Genomic DNA, 17985 nt, shown 5'->3' with positions numbered 1-17985 from the left:
GGATTTGCCCAGAGCACTAACTTCTCTAGAAAAGTAAAGAGAAGAATAAAGCAGAATGGCAAAAGCAGAGATCTGAGTTTGTCTACTGACCTTATTGGCCAATCAGAGAAACTCCACTTAGTCCAGAAAAGCTATGCTTATCAGAAATAATACACAGGTTGTCCTTTTTCACAGATGTCATGGTCATGACAAAAGATCAGACTCCTCTCATCAACTCAGAATTTCAGAGCTGGAATTCTCCTTCGAGATAATCCAGTTCTGCCTCATGTAACAGAAGGACTGATAGCCTGGGGTAGGGCAGGGAAGGGGGATGGAGAGCCAGCCCTGGAACCTGTTCCTGTGCTCTGGTCCGGTGTTCTTCCTGTAGAACTGTCGCTGCCCTCTGGTCCACAGTAAGCACATGCAAACTTGAACCAGTGAGTGTTCCCACCATTTGCTACCCTCTGCCTGTTTCTACCCAGTCCCTCCTCCCCCAGGCCTGAGCCAGGGGGAGCTCCAAGCCCAGAACCAAGAACAGCTTGACACCGACAACACCATTTCCATGTCTCAAAAGAATCCCTCTAGGTTAGAGTACTAATTATTGTTTTCCTGGGTGCATGACTCTAAGACTCCAATTAAATCACAAATATTGAAACCAACTGGCACAGTTGCTTTCATTCATAGGACAAGGATACCCCTCTCAAGATATGTGTGGGGCTTGGGTGGGAAGGGGTGGAGAGGGAGTTTTCGGTGTGGAACCACAGAAGTTTGTTTTGTTTTCTTTTGTTTTTAGCCCATATACTTGTGAAAATAAAACAAAATAATTAGAAAACTATCTGTGAAATGTAAGCATTAAACAAATGTAATGTCACACAGAAATAAATATTTATTGAACACTAGACACTGAAGAAGAGACTAGTAATAGATAAATAAATAATAATAATAATGAATGAATAATAGAGTACTGCAGGGGCTCCTGTCGAGTCATGTACAGGAAAGGCTTCTCTGAGAGGGTGGCGTGTAAGCCAAGAGCCCACGGACAGTTAGGACACAGCTATGTGGATTTCACAGAAGAGTTTTCCAGGCAGGGGAAGAGGCTGACACAAAGGCTCCAAGGCAGGAACAAACTTGGCATGTTTGAGGAAACACAAGAGAACCAGAGTAACTGGGACAGGCAGGGAAGGGGGAGACTGGTTGGAAATGAGGTAGGCAGGGCTCAGATCACATAGACTTTGTAAGCTAAAAGTAGTTTGGCTTTTATTGTAAGAGGTATGAAAAGCCATTAGAAGGCTTTAATCAGGGAAGTAACATGATCTAACTTACATTTTAAAAAGATAACCTTAGCATAATTAATGCCTCAAATGTTAGTTATAATGTTCTAGTAATGCAGATAATGCTTAACAATTTTATAGATCACTTTTGTAAATGGTGCAACAATGCTCCCAACACTTCCCTCTTTCCTTTGTTCTTTTTCCATTATTTCCTTCTTTCTTTTTTCCTTCCATCACTCATTCACATTTCATTCACTCTTCTTAATCATGTACTATGTGCTGATGGCTATTCCTGGTAATGGGCTACCGTGGTGAACCAAAAAGACAAGGTCCCTGAACTCTTGGAATTTATAATGTAGTGACAGATACTGAGAAATGAAAAATAAATAAACATATAAATAAGATAATTGCAATTTGTCACAATTGCTCCGAAGAAAGCCTGGTGAGATAAAAAGTTACTATTTATACTTATTTTGCTAAAGAGAAACTAAAGTTATTAAGTGACCTATCCAAGGTTAGAGAAGTAGAGAAGAAAACAGGTGGAAAAAGATTGTCTTTGGGTGACTAGAGAGGCTTCATTTCCAGAGTGGGACAAACCTGGATTCCATATCAACCCTTTGTGTACCTTTGCATGGCCGTGTGTAAGTTAAAGATGCAAGTCCTCATGGCTTTGTTCTGCGCAAATGAGAGTTGCTGCCAGTGATTTCCTTTAAAAGCGTGGCACAATAGACCTCAGTCGATATGTGGTGGAAGCTGACCTCATAGAAGTTCGTAGGAAGCAAAAACAAGTTCCATTGATTTAGCACAAAGGCCCAAAGAGCTGGGCAGCTGTATTTCTGGAAATACCAAACGCTAATACAGAAACCGTATGTAAAAGCACTTAAAAAGGTAGCAGGCTTTCTTTTTTATCCTTCTTTGCACTAATAAATTCTGCACCTTATAAGTAGAGAACTTGGCAGCTGGAAGAGTGTGTCTTAAGTCTCCCCTGGAAAGAATTTACAAGACTAAACCAGAACACCAATCTGACAGACATTGCCAGCAGGCCCCTGGAATGTGTAATGGAGACAGACCTGGGAATCGTATTGGTTGCCACTTCAGAGAATTGGGCAATTGATAACTAAACACTGCCAATAAAAACTTGTGGATTTTACATTGTGATTAAATCTTCAAGAGAGTTTGTTAAGAGCTTAGGGGATTAGTGAGTTGTGTTTTGGTTGCCTCCCCAAACCAGTGCTCTTGGATAAATTCAGAAGAAGTGAGCATCTTGGCCTTGTGGCTCCTCAACCTCTATGCCGTGTCACCCTTCCCCTGTCCAGTCAACTTTCATCTCAGTTTGTGGCATTCCAGCCCAGCTCTGCCAGGGCCATTCCAAAAGTGCCAATATGAGGTAAGAGAGAATAATATGAGGATGGCCCTTTAAAAGAGAAGCTTGTCCTCAGAAAAGACAATTTTCAACTACATCCCATGTTCTTCATGGTTGTTCCTCTAGAAAAGTGCCAGCCCTCCTCCTGTTGTGAGATTTTCCTTCTCCTGGGAAGAGGAGAATATTTAGTTCAGCCGTGCTTCATCACTAGACTCCCACCCTTTTCCCCTGACCCCCCTGCCGCTGGGAAAGAGGGGATGTGTGAGTCTCCACAGCCGGTCAGTCAGTCATGGGCTCCCTTGGGAGTAGGCGCTGTTTGTGTAGAAGAGATCTGCACATTCGGTGGACATAGTCCAGACCCCACCGGCCGTGGGCATTTCTCCTCAGAGAGGGTTTTGGAATTTAGCTTGCTGCTTTTTTTGAAAGTTTGATTTACAGAGCTTTCAGGGAAAGGAATGGTGAATTGCTAGTCAAAATCTCTTAACTCCCACGCCAGGCTAGAAAAAGCAGTCTTCACACAAGTATAATTCAATTCAAAAAACACTGATGCCTCAAATGTATCTGGCTCTGTGCTAGGCATTCTAGGGACATGCACATAAATAAGATATGGCCCCTTTATCCGCAGAGCTAATAATCTGGTGTGTGTTTGTGGGATTACAGTTTAGTCTCTATTTAGAAAAACATACAAAGCTAGATCACACTGGGTTACCTTTTCTACACTGGGCATAGTGGTGTGGCTATTTGCTCTCTGCATTCTTTTTATGCCCACTGCCTCTGCTGAATAATCATATACAGTCAATTCAGCCCAGTGCACACTTATTGAGCACCTTCAGTGTTCATTGTTCCGTAATAAAGTCATTAGTCATGAATTGGAGTACAACTCACTAGTCAATGGTGAAATTGAACCTGTGGTTGTGGCTCCCATAGCGACATGCTCTGAGCCAAGCTGTCACTGTTCAGATGTCATTTGACCATTGGGAAGAAACTGACTCTTACCAGTACTTGCCTAGCACAGTTGGGTAACACAAGATCCTAGGACAAGATCCTGGGTGCTCCATTCTTGTTACCCTTCAAAATGGTAGAGACCGTGTCCCGTGTGCACTGCATAGCCATGGTGTGGACACAGGCTCAGTGTAAATCCTTCTCTTTATCGAGGAAGAACACCCAGTTACAATCCCTTGTCCCACTGATGCTGGATTGATGCAAGAAGAGCACCGCCCAATTAGGAGTCACCACAGGGAGCAGCAGGAGCCTACACTATGACAAGATTTGTGGGTTCTAGTCCTAGCTCTGCCATTAATTAGATGTGTATCTTTGGGTTCCAGTTTTCCCACCACTTAAATTGGGATGAAAATGCCACCTCTATCTACCTGCAAAAGTTATTGTCACAATCCTTGAGAAAATTAGGTATGACAATAGGTTTCAGATTTGATATATACACATACATATAGAAAAATTACTAAAAGGGACTACATCTATGTGTTAAAAGTGGTTTTCTTTGTGTGGTAGGATTACAGGCAGTTTTTATTTTCTTTCTGTGGATTTCTTACATGTAAAATTGCTGCAATGAACATTATTGCTTTTAAAATCTGAAAAAAATAAAGGCTATTTTTTAAAGAAAAAAATAGAATGTTTCAAAAGGATTGTTTTAATTAGCTAAGCAAATGGTTTCAAAAGGATTTTTTAAATTAGCTAAGAAATTTGTTCATTTATTATTTACATTTCATTCATTCATAAACACTTATTACACTCATGCTATGTGCTAGATACCGTGCTAAACACTGGAGACACTGTCCCTGCCTTTAAGGAGCTTACAGTAGAAAGAGAGAGAGAAGTTAGCAGGGACTGAGGCAGAAGTGCTACAGGAGGATAGAGGAGGAATCCAGAGGCTCACCTGGGTGGAGAGCAGGCATGGGGCCTCAAGGAAGGCTGCTGGAGGAGACAATGCCTGAGCTGGGTCTTGAAGGGGGGCAGGTTAGTGACAGGAAGAAGAGTTGGGGGTTGGGGATAATCTTCCAAACACAGGCAACAGCATGTGCAAAGGTACAGAGGCATTAATTTTCCAGTGAGTCATGGTGGATGGATTATGAAAAATTATTTGAGAAAGCTTTTCCCATTACTATCCATTGGCCACACAGGGTGTGTGAAAATTAAAGAATTTCAAAGCTACAGACCTGGAGGTGGTCAGGCGGGGGAGGTACAAAACCCAGCCAAACCGGCCTATGACCTGTTTCTTGGGGTAGCCTCCTTTCTCTTTCTTTTCTTTCCCGTGGGAGCCATCAGGAAGATGAAAGAAGCAGAGTGTACCTGTTTAGGGGTAGCTGTGATGTGAAACCCAATCCTCTCATTAGGGGCCCTGACAAAGACTTCTCCATGTGCAGCCTTCCTTTGTGGGAACCTGCAGCTGCTGAGAGAAGGGCATCTTTGGCTGCAGGATCAATCACTGAGACTCAGGCTGGCTCCATGTCAGTGGCCGAAGAACCTGGGCTGCTTGCCCAGGGGACATGAGTTGCTTCTTTTCTCCTCTGTGTCTCTAAACTCTGGCTTCTTGGATCAGAGCCTGTGCCCTGCTCCATCTGAACAGGCAGTCGGGTCTTTTGTCGCGAATGCTTTTACATAGAAGCTCCTCCGATTTACTACTACCAGTTCTCCTCCCTTGCTTATTTATCAACCTGAGCAGTGTGCACAGGATGTCGGCAATGACACTAGCAGTTGTAACAGCTCACCCAGATGGAAGCCACCCTAGGAAGTAGAAAGAGTTCTATACCTGAAATCAGAAGATGAAGGCTCGAAATACAGCACCATAATTTTCTAGTTACATGAATTCATTTCTTCCTCTGTACAATGGGGCTAACTGTGTTGGGGTTGGAGAGTGGGGAGTATTTGAATACACTGCTTGAAAGTATTGGCTTTGGAATCAGACTGGACCTGCATTTCAAACCTCAATAAGCATCAGTTTTCTCTCTTATAAAATGGAGACAATAATAGTGTCCATCTCAGAGGATTTGTGGAAAGGATTAAATGAGTCAGTGCATATGTATCTTTTACCACATAGTAAATACTCAATAAATGTTAATTGCTATTATTATTTATAAAGTCAGTTTGTTAAAATTTTCTAAATCATGATAATAATCATTAATAACCTGGACATAACTGTGGTGAGATAATATAAATTTGAATATTTATTCATCTGGAAATCAATTCAGGTAATGATGACTAAAGTATGAAAAGTAGATTTTTTTGGTAAAAATTAAATTACTAGAAAATTAGAAGAATGGAAAAGAAAGTTGTGACTCTTGCACTTGAGAGGGATTGACTGCAAATGGTTAAAGACAAACTAAAAATTACATTTTATTTCACTCCAGAGAAAATATTGCCAACCTTTCCCAGTAAAGGCAATTAAGGCAGTAACTAGGTTGCAATGATGGCTCTAACTCCTTCATTTGGTATTTATAAATGGCCCAATAAGCCCTGGAAACCATGATATGTCACGTCAAAGTGCTAATGACAGCACATTATGTGAATTACTGAGAAGCTGCAATTGAAAATCTCACTCTGCCATCAACCATTTATATTATTCCCAGATTGCAATTCTGAGGGATTACAGCTACAGCAAATTGTGTGGCAACCTAAATAAATTAGGGAGAAAAAGCAATTACATACAGCCTCACTGCACTTGAGCCTAGAAGTACAGAGTGCCACCGTCGAAGCGGCCTGCAGATGGCAAGGAGCAAGTTTAACCTGGAATGAGAAGAGCTGCGCCTTGTCTAACCTCTTCAGCTCACCGAAAACACTAGAAATTATCTAAAAATAATCTGACAAGAAGGAGTGGAAGGCAGGAAGAAAAAGGAAGGGAAAGAAAAGAAATGGAAGACTGTTTTGTGAATGCCACAATATGACAAATTTAAGGTTATTTCAATATCGTAGATATTATGTTTGCAAACATTAAGGGCACAGTGATGTCTGGTTATGACCCTTAGGAACAACAAATCAGCCTCCAATAGAAGTGGCCATAAGGATCAAAGATAATACATTGGTTTTTTTCTAACTCACTTGTTTTTGTGGTGGCTTGTTTAAATAAAAGCAAAAGCCTTTTTGAAAATAGAAATACAACAAATAAACATAAATTCTGTTTTTTAATTCTTATTTAAATGTACTACACTATTTATAAAATTTTAGAAAACCTGTCAGTCATTAGGTACCTCACTCACTAACTTGCAACTATTATCACTCTCTTATTTCATCCCTGATTTGGTTTCAAGCATTGAAATGATTGAATAGAACACACCATTTTTATTTACTCTAAACTTGACTCTAGAAGACCTGCCTTCTACTCTAGAATTCACTACCCTCACCTCATCGTCACAATCCTTCTAGCCTTCCTTCATTAGAGCAGCGGTTCTCAAGCCCGGCTGCACATAATAGTCACCCAGGGAGCTTTTTAAAAATACCTTTGCTCAGGCACCAGCCGCAGAGATTCTAATTCAGTCGGTCTGTAAAGGATCCCAGGTGTTGGTACTTTCTTAAAGCCCAGATGATTCTAATGGTCAGCCAAACTGAGAACCAGTGGGTTAGAGGCCCCCTTGCCCTGATTAAATTATAAATTACCTTTTCCTTTTCTTCTACTCTTCTGCACTCAACTCTTGCTTCAATTATTGGTAATTAAAAAAAATATTCAGTATTATCTATCATTCATTCCTTTGACAAATATTTACTGAGTATCTATTATATGCCAGGCACTTCTAGTTTCTGAGGAAATAGAGCTGAAGGAGAAAGACAAGATCCCTGCTCTCACTGGAGGTGACAGTTTAGAAGGGGAGACTAAAACTAGACAAGTAAACTAACGAATAATTAATTACAAAATTCAGAATGCTGGGCAGGAAACAAACAGGTTGCTATGTTGAATAATGAGGAGTGCAGACCTCTTTAGAAAGCGTGGTGAAGGAAGTCTTCACTGAAGAGGTAGCCATTACAGGAGCTGGTGGAAGAGCAGAGGCTCTCTCAGTGGGAATAGCATCTGCAAAGGCTGCAGGGGGGAAGGAGGCTCAGTCACACGTGTATGAGAGGCCATGCAGTGCCCGTAAGACCGCCCTGAGGCATAATCCACCCACAGCCAGGCAAAGACGCAGCCAGCGCACTGCTTGACTCAGTTTAGCTCAGGCTCCCGGCACCTGATGCTCTACCCTGCCCTTGGCGAACTCTTTTCTTCCTGTCTGTTGCCCTTGACACAAATAAATGTGGTGTATCCCACTGCCTGCCCCTATGTCTGGCATCCCCAGCTGAGCCTAATGCCTACGGTGCTCCCTCGTCACTGACCCAGCCATCTCCATTTGCACCCTCTGTCACCTGTCATCAGACTTTGAAATGAGAATGGGCAGAACATTTGGGAGCTTGTTATACAATTATATTTTTGTGTATGTCTACAAGTTTCACTGATAATTTTTTTAATGTCTTCCTTGTGTTATGGCATACACTAAAGAAAAGCACTGTTTTAGTTTCTGTGGAACATAAAAAAATAAAGTTAGGTTCTTTCTCTGCATGTTTATAATCTCTGGGGTGACAAAACATAAAGCCTTCGAGAGAGAGTTAATAGGTGATGTATGCTAAGGTCTGTCTTGTTCATTCAGTATCCCCAGAGCCTAACATAAGGTCCCCTGCGTAGGAAGTACTCAATAAGTATTTGCGAAAAGAAGAGAGGGAGGAAGGACTCCAAATGATCAATAGACAATAGGCTTTTTAGACCTCTGAGGTAGGAGATATTACCACTGGCTGGAAGGGAGGAGCTAGAGGAAAGAATTAGGAAAGGCTTATGCAATAAGATGCATTAGTGGACATTTGTAATATTAGTTCCCCAAAGAAGACACTTACCACTTTCTTTTGTCATTATAGTTGTTGGGGTACATCTGATTTCTTCCCTCTGACCGTAAACTCCTTGAAAACAGAAGTCATCTCTCCTGTATTTATACCCCCCATCATGCCCTGATTACAGTCAATCCTAACAGAATTCTAAAGATGCTCAGTGACTGGGATTCTGAGGGCTGCAGTATGCTCCTCAGTAATGGAAAGATTTAAGGCAGGCTTTTATTGTCAAATACTGTGTACATGCTGTGTACAGGGAGACAGGATAGCTTGGTGGTTAAGAGCTTGGGCTCTGGAGTCAAACAGATCTGGACATGACTCTGAGCTCCACTGGGTACTTGCTGTGTCTCATTTGGCAGATTCCCTCATCTTCCATCTTCTGTACAATGGTGATGCTAGTAGTCCATACTTCATAGGGTTCTTGTAAGTGCTTAAGCCTACACTTAGCAGGCACATAAGAATAATATCATTATTGTATATTCTAAGTATGCCACTTACAAATTATCAGTAAGAGGGATATTTTAGTTAAAACAATATCAGTTTGTATATTTAGTTTTAGAATCTTCAAAATCCTTCACATCTTATTTCATACTCCACAAACCTATATAGTAAATTTTGTTTTTTAGCTTCTTTGACTTCATTCTGTATGTCCCCGTATAAATCTCCACAGCTTACTTACATCTGTTAATTAATCTGGCCTTTCTAGCTTCCAAGTAAGGCAGGTAGGATAGATATACCCATCCTGCTTGGCAGAGAAGAAAACTGAGGTTCAGCAACTTACTCAAGGGGAAAGTTCAAGGCAGGGACAGTGGGTCTGAGTTCTGTTACCACTTTGTCTTCTCCCTCTGATCGGTTCTGCCGCAGCTTTGTCAAGTCAAGAATTCAGGTCAACTGTATACCCTAGAGCAACTCTATACCCATTGCTATAGAAATAGCAATGAGGAAGCAGAAAAATTGGCTTAAAGGTAAAATAAAATGATCCAAGAGACAAAAGCTTGGATTTAACAGCAGCTGACTTGTGGATTTACATTTTTCCTGAGTAATGAAAGTAAAGGAAGAAAGGAACAAAGTTTCAGCTTCATGCAGTAGCAGGTTAGTTTTACTGCTCATACCTGATGTATTAACGGAGCAATATAGAGTCTTTACCTTTCTTATTATTATCATTTTGCCCCATTATTATATATGTACATGTCTACCCCTTTGGAAGTTGGACCGCTTTAAAACCTCTCCTCCTCTAGCACCATGAGCAATTCAGGAGCTGGGCCCATTCCCTAATGTTTAGCCATCTGATGATGATTGGCAGATTCAGAAGTCAAATTGTTTGGCAGGGCCACACCAGGGCATTTTCCTTCTTGAGGAAGGCTCCTGGGTTGGCCCTGAATGACAAAAGATAATTAATGTCCCTTCTTTCATCTTACCTCCTGGGAAGTCCTGCAAACATATATGGGAGCCTTTGCCATGAATATGAACTGATTTTGATTTGCCCCCAAGGGCAAGGGGAATAGAAAAAAAAAGGGTGTTGGCAATGTCCAAGACAGCATGACAAGTGCCACCAATCTGTGCAATGGATTCAGTTATAGTTACATGTTGGAACAGCTGGGACTATAGGACTAACAACTGGATTCAGTCGAGCATAATCCACCATAAGTCTCCAGCTCCCATTCTTCTGTACATATAGGGCTGCAGACAGATATTGAATCTCTTCTTATCTCTGCTACCTTTTACACCTTAATCAACGCTGTGATTTTTCTTTTTCCCTCCAGAACCACTTGGGACAGGATAGAGAGGCAGGTTGGGGGGTGATTTACATGTCCCATTAGGTGTGAATATCCTAACTACATGTAAATATCCCACAACATGTCCCACTGCTTTTCTACATGTAACTCTTTTCAATCAGGAGAATTTCCTCATTATGTTATGAGGCATTCACAGCACGAGCATGTAAATATCGACACCAGTATACATGTAGCAGAGAAAATCATAACAGAACACTGGATTGGTTCAAAGGGCCTTACCCACAGGTCATTTTAGATTTATTTGTACATTTGTGCACAAAGTGCAGTGCATTTTTTCATTTCTATTGGGTATATACCCAGTGCTATGGTTTGAATGATGATGTCCCCTCCAAAATTCATGTTGAAACTTAATCCTCAATGCAACGGTATTAAATATTAAGAGGTATAGCCTTTGGGAGGTGATTAGGTCCTGAGGGCTCTGCCCTTGTGAATGGGATTAGCATCCTTACAAAAAGGGCTCCCGGTTGAAGGGAGCACCCTCTTGTTCTTCTGTCCTTTCTGCCATGTGAGGATACAGTGTTGCTCCCTGCAGAGGATGCAGCAATAAGGGACCATTTTGGAAAGAGAAAGCAGGCCTCCCCAGATACCAGTCCTTCTAGTACCTTGATCTTGGACTTCCCAGCCTCCAGACACGTTAGAAATAAATTTCTGTTCTTTATAAATGACCTGTCTTAGGTATTTTGCTATAGTAGTACAAAAGGAGTAATACACCTAGGAATGAAATTACTGGTTATATGGAAACTCTTATGTTTAAATTTTGGAGGAATTGCCAAACTGTTTTGCAAAGCAGTTTCACTATTTTATATTCCCACCAGCACCATATGAGAGTTTCAATTTCTCCACATCTTCACTAACTTTTCTTGTTTATCTTTTGATTATAGCCATCCTAGTGGGTGTGACATGGTATCTCATCATGGTTTTAATTTGCATTTCCTTAATGACTAATGATGTTGAGCATCTTTTCATTGTGCTTATTTGCCATTTGTGACTCTTCATTGGAGAAATGTCTATTCAAATTCTTTGCCAATTTCAAAAGGGGGATATTTGGCTTTTTATTGTTGAACTGTAAGAGTTTTTTATAACACAATTCCTCTTTCAGAAAAATGATTTGCAAATATATTCTCTAATTCTGTGTGTTGTCTTTTTTTAGAGTAGTTTTAGGTTCATGGCAAAATTGAGAGGAAGGTAGAGAGATATCCCATATATCCCTTATATATATATCCCCTATATTTATGTGGGTATATTTCTTGGCTCCCTATTCTGTTCCACTGATCTATTTGTTTATTTTTTCACCAGTACCACACTGTCTTGATTAATGTATTTTTATAGTAAGTCTTGAAGTTGGGTAGTGTCAGTCCAACTTTGTTCTTCTCCTTAAATATCGTGTTGAATAATCTGAGTCTTTTGCCTCTCCATCTAAACTTTGGAGTCAGTTTATTGATATCCGTAAAATAACTTGCTAAAATTTAGATTGTGGTTGCATTGAATCGATAGCTCAAGTTGGTAAGAACTGACATCTTGAGAATTTTGAGTCTTTCTATCCATGGATGTGTAATATTTCTCCATTTATTTAGTTCTTTTTATCAGTTTTATAGTCTTCCTCATATAGATCTCATATATATTTTCTTAGCTTTATACCCAAGTATTTTTATGGGTTTGCTAATGTAAATAGTAATGTGTTTTTAATTTCAAATTCCACTTGTTCATTGCTGGTGTATAGGAAAGAAATTGACTTTTGTGTATTAAATCTTATATCCAGAAACTCTACTATAATTGCTTATTAGTTTTAGGAGTGTTTTGTTGTTATTGCTTCTTTTCAATTTTTGACATAGATAATCATATCATCTGTAAACAAAGAGTTCTATTTCTTCCTTTCAAATCTGTATACCTTCTATTTCTTTTTCTTGTCTTAAAACATTAACTAGGACTTCCAGTATGATGTTGAAATTAGTGATGAGAGGGGACATTCTTGCCTTGGTCCTGATCTAGTGGCAAAGCTTTTAATTTCTTATCATTAAGTATGATGTTCTTGTAGATATTCTTTTTCAAGTTGAGTAAGTTCCCCTCTGTCTAGTTTATTAAGAATTTTTATTACAAATGGGTGTTGGGGTTTGTCAAGTGCTTTTTCTACATCTATTGATATGATCATGTGATTTTTCTTTTCTCAGCCTATTGATGTCATAGATTACATTAATGATTTTCAAATGTTGAACCAGCCTCTCATACCTGGGATAAATCTGACTTGGTCATGATGTATAATTCTTTTTATACATTGTTGAATTTGATATGCTAATGTTTTGTTGAGAATTTTTGTTTCTACATGTGGATATTGTCCCAGTATCATTTGTTGAAAAGCCTATTTTTTCCAATTGAATTATTTTGTACCCTTATTGGAATTTAATTGACCATAAATGTAAGGGTTTATTTCTGGACTCTCAATGCTACTTCATTGATCTTTCTATCTATCTTTATGCCAGTACCATACTCTCACTTTTTTTGCTGTTGTTTGAGAGTTTTTTTGTTTCGTTTTGTTTTGTTTTATATTCTCTTGGTTACTGTAGCTTTGTAGTAAATTTTGAAATTGGAAAGTGTGAGTTCAAAAATGAAGATGTTCCTCTGTTTCAAGACTGGTTTAGCTGCTACTTTCAGTTTTGAGTGGTGTGGCAGCTGCTCACAGCTCAACCAAATGAACTTCCAATGTTTCCAGTCCATTTAAAGGCCCATGTCAGGTGGTAAGTTCATAATTACTGATATCATCTATTTCAGCTTTGAGAATGCCTTGGCTCAGTAACAATAGTCACACTGAATTTGCATTGGGGTCACACGGCTTGCTGCCCAATTGTCATAACAAACATCCTTTCCATCACCCACCTGGGGACAGTGACCAAGAGCCAAAGTATCATACTGGTGTCTTGTTTCAGTCCTACCTCTCAATGCTCAGCCTCAAAATAATTAATTCAACTTTTGTTCATTAACAGGTAGGACATTGAGGGACCCCCTACTTCCCAACGTCACTCACTATTTTGGTGAGAACATTCACTAGCAGCTCCTGGAAAGTTTTATATCCTGAAACCCAGCCTGCAAATCCCTTGTCCTTCCTCTTACAGAAAGTCATGTCACTGACAGCATCCCATTCTCATCACCGTAGCTGTCAAGAACTGTGAAGGGCATGAGATTTACCATTTCAAGCAAATAAGTTAGCCTTTGCTGTTTCATGAATGTAGGCAGAAGACCCAGGACTCCTAGGTCAGAAACAGAAGACTTTATATACTCATGTATAATAAGCAGCATGGACATTAGCATATTTGCATTAGTTCCCCTGGCCAAGTCCCATAGGAATAATGCAATGGGCCCAAATTCATGCTACACATGCAGTTGGTCTGAGCTGCAGTGGAGGAATTCAGGGCCAAGCGTCTAGCACTTTTTAAGCAAGGAGCAAACATTGTAGCAACAGTAAACAAGCCAGTATTCCTTGTTCCAGGAGTGGGCAGTTATATGGTAGTCATGCTGTGGTCATTTTGACCACTTAGTTGGCTGTGTGAGTAGCTACAAAAACTGCTCTTTATCAGAAGATAGATAAACCTTTCAGTATGGAACACTCACCAAGAACATGTGAAGACAATCAGGGCTGGTGGCCAACTACCTCTCCCAACAATTCACTCCTCAGTCCTATGTGTTCTTGGTTGAACTCAAATTTACACCTGAGTATGCCACTCCATCACCTACTCTGATTAACTGACAAGACTAGGACCAAATTTGTTCCATTAATCAAATGTCATTTTAGATATTTCTATGAAGATTATTTTTTAGATGAAATTAACTTTTAAATTAGTAGACTTTGTATAAAGCAGACTACCTTCCATAATGTGGATGGGCCTCATCCAATCAGCTGAAGACCTTGATAATAAAAAGACTGGCCTTTCCTGAGCAAAAAGGAATTCTGCCAGCAGACTACCTTTATACTTGAACTGCAACCTCAATTCTTCCCTGGGTCTCCAGCCTACCAGCCTACCCTGCAAATTTTGTACTTGACAGCCTCTATAATCATGTCAGCCAATTACTTAAAATCAATCTCTTTGTCTGTCTCTGTCTCTGTCTCCCCCTGCCATATATATGTATGTATAAGTAAGTGTGTGTGTGTGTGTGTGTGTGTGTGTGTGTGTATCCTATTGGTATTGATTCTGTTTCTCTGGAAAACAAATACATATGGAATTTGATTAAAGACCTTTCTAAATACTGACCATATTGTGTTGCACATCATCTGTTCATCTCTTTTTCTCCTCTTTCCCCATGAGGAGAAGAAATATTTGAGTTGAAAGTGACTGAAATCTTGGGTGCAGAAACTTTGTTTTAGTAATCTCTGTATTCCTCAAACATAATAGGCACTCAATAAAAGTGCGTTGAATGAAAGGGGGATTGAGTGTGTGAATGCATAATTGGATTTCTTCAATCCCCCATAATTGCCCTCCTCAACATCTCCATCAAGCAAAATCCTAGCTATCTTTCAAAGTCCATCTCAAAAACCAACTCTTTCTTGGAGCTTTTCTTGAATTATCCTAAGTGAATGTTTTCTCTCCTGCTTCTAAAACTCATTAACATTTTATCTGTATCCCTTCATGCATTTAGCATATATGGTGTTATCTATAAATATTTATAGTCACTTGTAAATTTATCTTTATTTCTCTTCCAAAAATATAAGTTCCTTGAGGGAACTTGGTATACTTATCCTTATATTTCCCCTAGCACCAAGTACACATCCATCCATACCTAATAGACACTCAAAACCTGTTTGCTGAATTGGACTGTTTCCAACAAGGGTAGAGAATCATTGGTGCAAATGTGCTAATTACCCACAGCTGGTCTTAAAGGTGTTTCTGATTATTAGTTAGCAGCTCAGATTCCCTTTAGGAAACATGACCTTTTTGCTAATGATCACTTTAACCACTACACATCAATATAATGACTAGTTGCCTTTAAAATGAGCCAATAAAGAAGGCTGGGAGTACTTCAGCAGTATGGCCAAATAGGACTTTCCAGCATTTGTCCCCCTGCAGAAACATCTGTTTGTACAACTGTCATGCATGAAAATACCTTCATAAGAGCTTAGGAAACCAGGTGAGAGATTATAGCACCTGGGTATAGCAAAGAAATAAGAGAAGACGCATTAATTGAAGAGAGTAGGAAAAACAGTTTTATACTCTTCCCCCTGAAAAGAGTAGGAAAAACAGTTTTACACTCTTCCCCCAACCCCAGGCAGCACAGCACTGAGGGAGATACCCTTCATTTGGGGGAAGGAGAAGGAAGTGAGCACCAGACTTTGCCTCAGACCTCAACACCAGGGCCACCCCAGTAAAATCCAGCAGTGCTCAGGCCCCCATCGACCCACATTTCAAACTAGTACCCACAGACTGAGCCTTCAAGCTCAACCTGGCACCAGGCAGGATCCTGCAGTTCCAGGCTCCAGGGCCTGCCCCAGCGCTAGACCAGCCCTAATGACCCCAGAGTTCAGGCTCACCCCAGTGCCAGGCCAGCCCTAGCAGACCCAGGGCTCCACCCTCCTGGTTAATACTTATAAACCCAAGCTCCAGTAGGCCCAGGGTCTAGGCCTGTCCTAGTAAATCTGATGCTGGCTGGACAAACCTCCATCGACCCTGGCTTTGGGACTGGCCCTTGTGGACCCAGGTTCTACACTGGCCTCCATGGCCTCAGGACCCAGGCCAGCCCTCATGGACCTAGTTTCTAGGCCAGTATCCACACACCCAACCTCCAAGGCAGCCCCAGTGGGCTCAAGCTCCAGGCCAGTCCCCAAAGCCCCAGACTCCAGTGGAACCAGGGTCCAGACTCCCCCCAGTAGACCAGGCCAGCTGTGGACTGAGGCTCCAGGACCATCCCCGTAAGCCCAGGACCCAGGCCTGCCTCCATGGATTCAGGCTTTAGGCCTGCCCCAGTACCAGGCCAGTCCCCATGTACCCAGGACACAGGCCTGCCTGCCATGAGCCCAGGCTTTAGGCTGACTTCCATGGATATAAGCTCTAGACTCTAGGCCCACCCTCATGGACTCAATCAATAAGTCCACCTCAGTGGATCCAGGCTTCATCCCCAAACTTGTGGACCTATATACTTGCCAATCCAGACACCAGGCCATCCTGTCCAAAGACTCTAGCAGCAAGCCCTCCACAGACCATGTCAGACAGCTTGACCAGAATCTCCAGATGGGCTGACTGGTAAAGGGCTTATCCAGACAAAGCTAGTCTGCAGCAAATAGAATACTACTTCTCCAAAATGCATGGACATCAACATAAGGCCACAAGAAACATAAAAAACCAGGGAGACATAACACCACCAAATGAACACAATAAGACAAGTTATTTGAAAATAAACAGGGGAGAAAAAAGATAAAAGAATGAAAGTAATGAAGAAAATCTATGGAATTTATGGGATAACATCAAAAGAGCAAATTTTGGGGTTACAGTTCAGGAAGGAGAAGAGTCAAGGGGATAGAAAGATTATTCAAATAAATGATAGCAGAAAACCTCCAAATCTGGCAAAAGATGTAAATATCTGGGTAGAGGAAGGTCAAAGGTCTCCAATCAGATTCAATCCACACAAGACTATACCAATACATATTATAAACAAACTATCAAAAATTAAAGAAAAGACAAAGAGAGGGTCTTGAAGGCAGCAAGAGAGAAGAAGAAAATCACAAATAAGGGAGTTCCAATAAGGCTAGGATTGGACTTCTCAGCAGAAATCTTTCTGGCCAGGAGACAGCAGGATGATATATTCAAAGTGCTGGAAAAAAACCTGGCAACCAAGAATGGTGTACCCAGGAAAGCTGCCCTTCAGAAACAAAGGAAAGACAAAGACTTTGCTGGGCAAACATAAGCTAAGGGAGTTCATCACCACTAGACTTGTCTTGTAAGAAATGCTAAACAGAGTTCTTCAAGCTGAAAGGAAAGGATGCTAGTTAGGAACACAAACCCGTATGAAAGTATAAAAACCACTGGTAAAAGTAAGTACACAGTCAAATTCAGAATACTTTAATACTGTAACGGTGGTGTATAAATCATTTGTATCTTTAATACTATGGAGAGTAAAAGATAAAACTACTAAAAATAATGATAGCTACAATAATTTATTAAGGAATACACAATACAAAAATATGCAAATTATGATATCAAAAACATAAAATGTGGGGACAGGGAATAAAAGTATAGAGGTTTTTTTGTGATCAAAGTTAACTTGTTCTAATATCAAAGCCAGACAAAGATACTACAAGAAAAGAAAATTGCACACAAAAATCCCTGATGAACATAGAGGCAAAAATTCTCAAGAAAATACTAGCAAACCAAATTCAACAGCAAAATAAAAGGTTCATTAATCATGATCAAGTGGAATTTATTCCAGGGATGCAAGGATGGTTCAACATACACAAATGTACATGTGTGATACACCACATTGATAGAGTAAAGAACAAAAACCATATGATCAGCTTAATAGATGCAGAAAAATAATTTGACAACATTCAGCATTGTTTCATGATAAAAACTCCCAGCAAATTAGGTACGGAAGGAATGTATCTCAACACAATTAAGGCTGTACATAACAAACCCACAGCTAACACTATACTCAATGGTGAAAACTTGAAAGCTTTTCCTCTAAGATCTGGAACAAGGTAAGGGTGCTCACTCTTGCCACTTCTGTTCAACATGTTCTT

At 40.4% G+C, this 17985-nt stretch overlaps 1 protein-coding gene across 3 annotated transcripts in view; it reads left to right on the top strand.

The window, feature by feature from the left end:
* The window catches only part of HPSE2 (heparanase 2 (inactive)), a 621208-nt gene that overhangs the window by 494213 nt on the left and 109010 nt on the right, over positions 1 to 17985 (top strand). The window lies entirely within an intron of this gene.

This window comes from Propithecus coquereli, unplaced genomic scaffold, assembly GCF_000956105.1.
Source record: "Propithecus coquereli isolate 6110/MARCELLA unplaced genomic scaffold, Pcoq_1.0 Scaffold73, whole genome shotgun sequence".
In the NCBI taxonomy this organism is placed as follows: domain Eukaryota; kingdom Metazoa; phylum Chordata; class Mammalia; order Primates; family Indriidae; genus Propithecus; species Propithecus coquereli.
The sequence above is the reverse complement of the archived record's forward strand: the minus strand, read 5'-3'. Positions and strand labels throughout refer to the sequence as shown.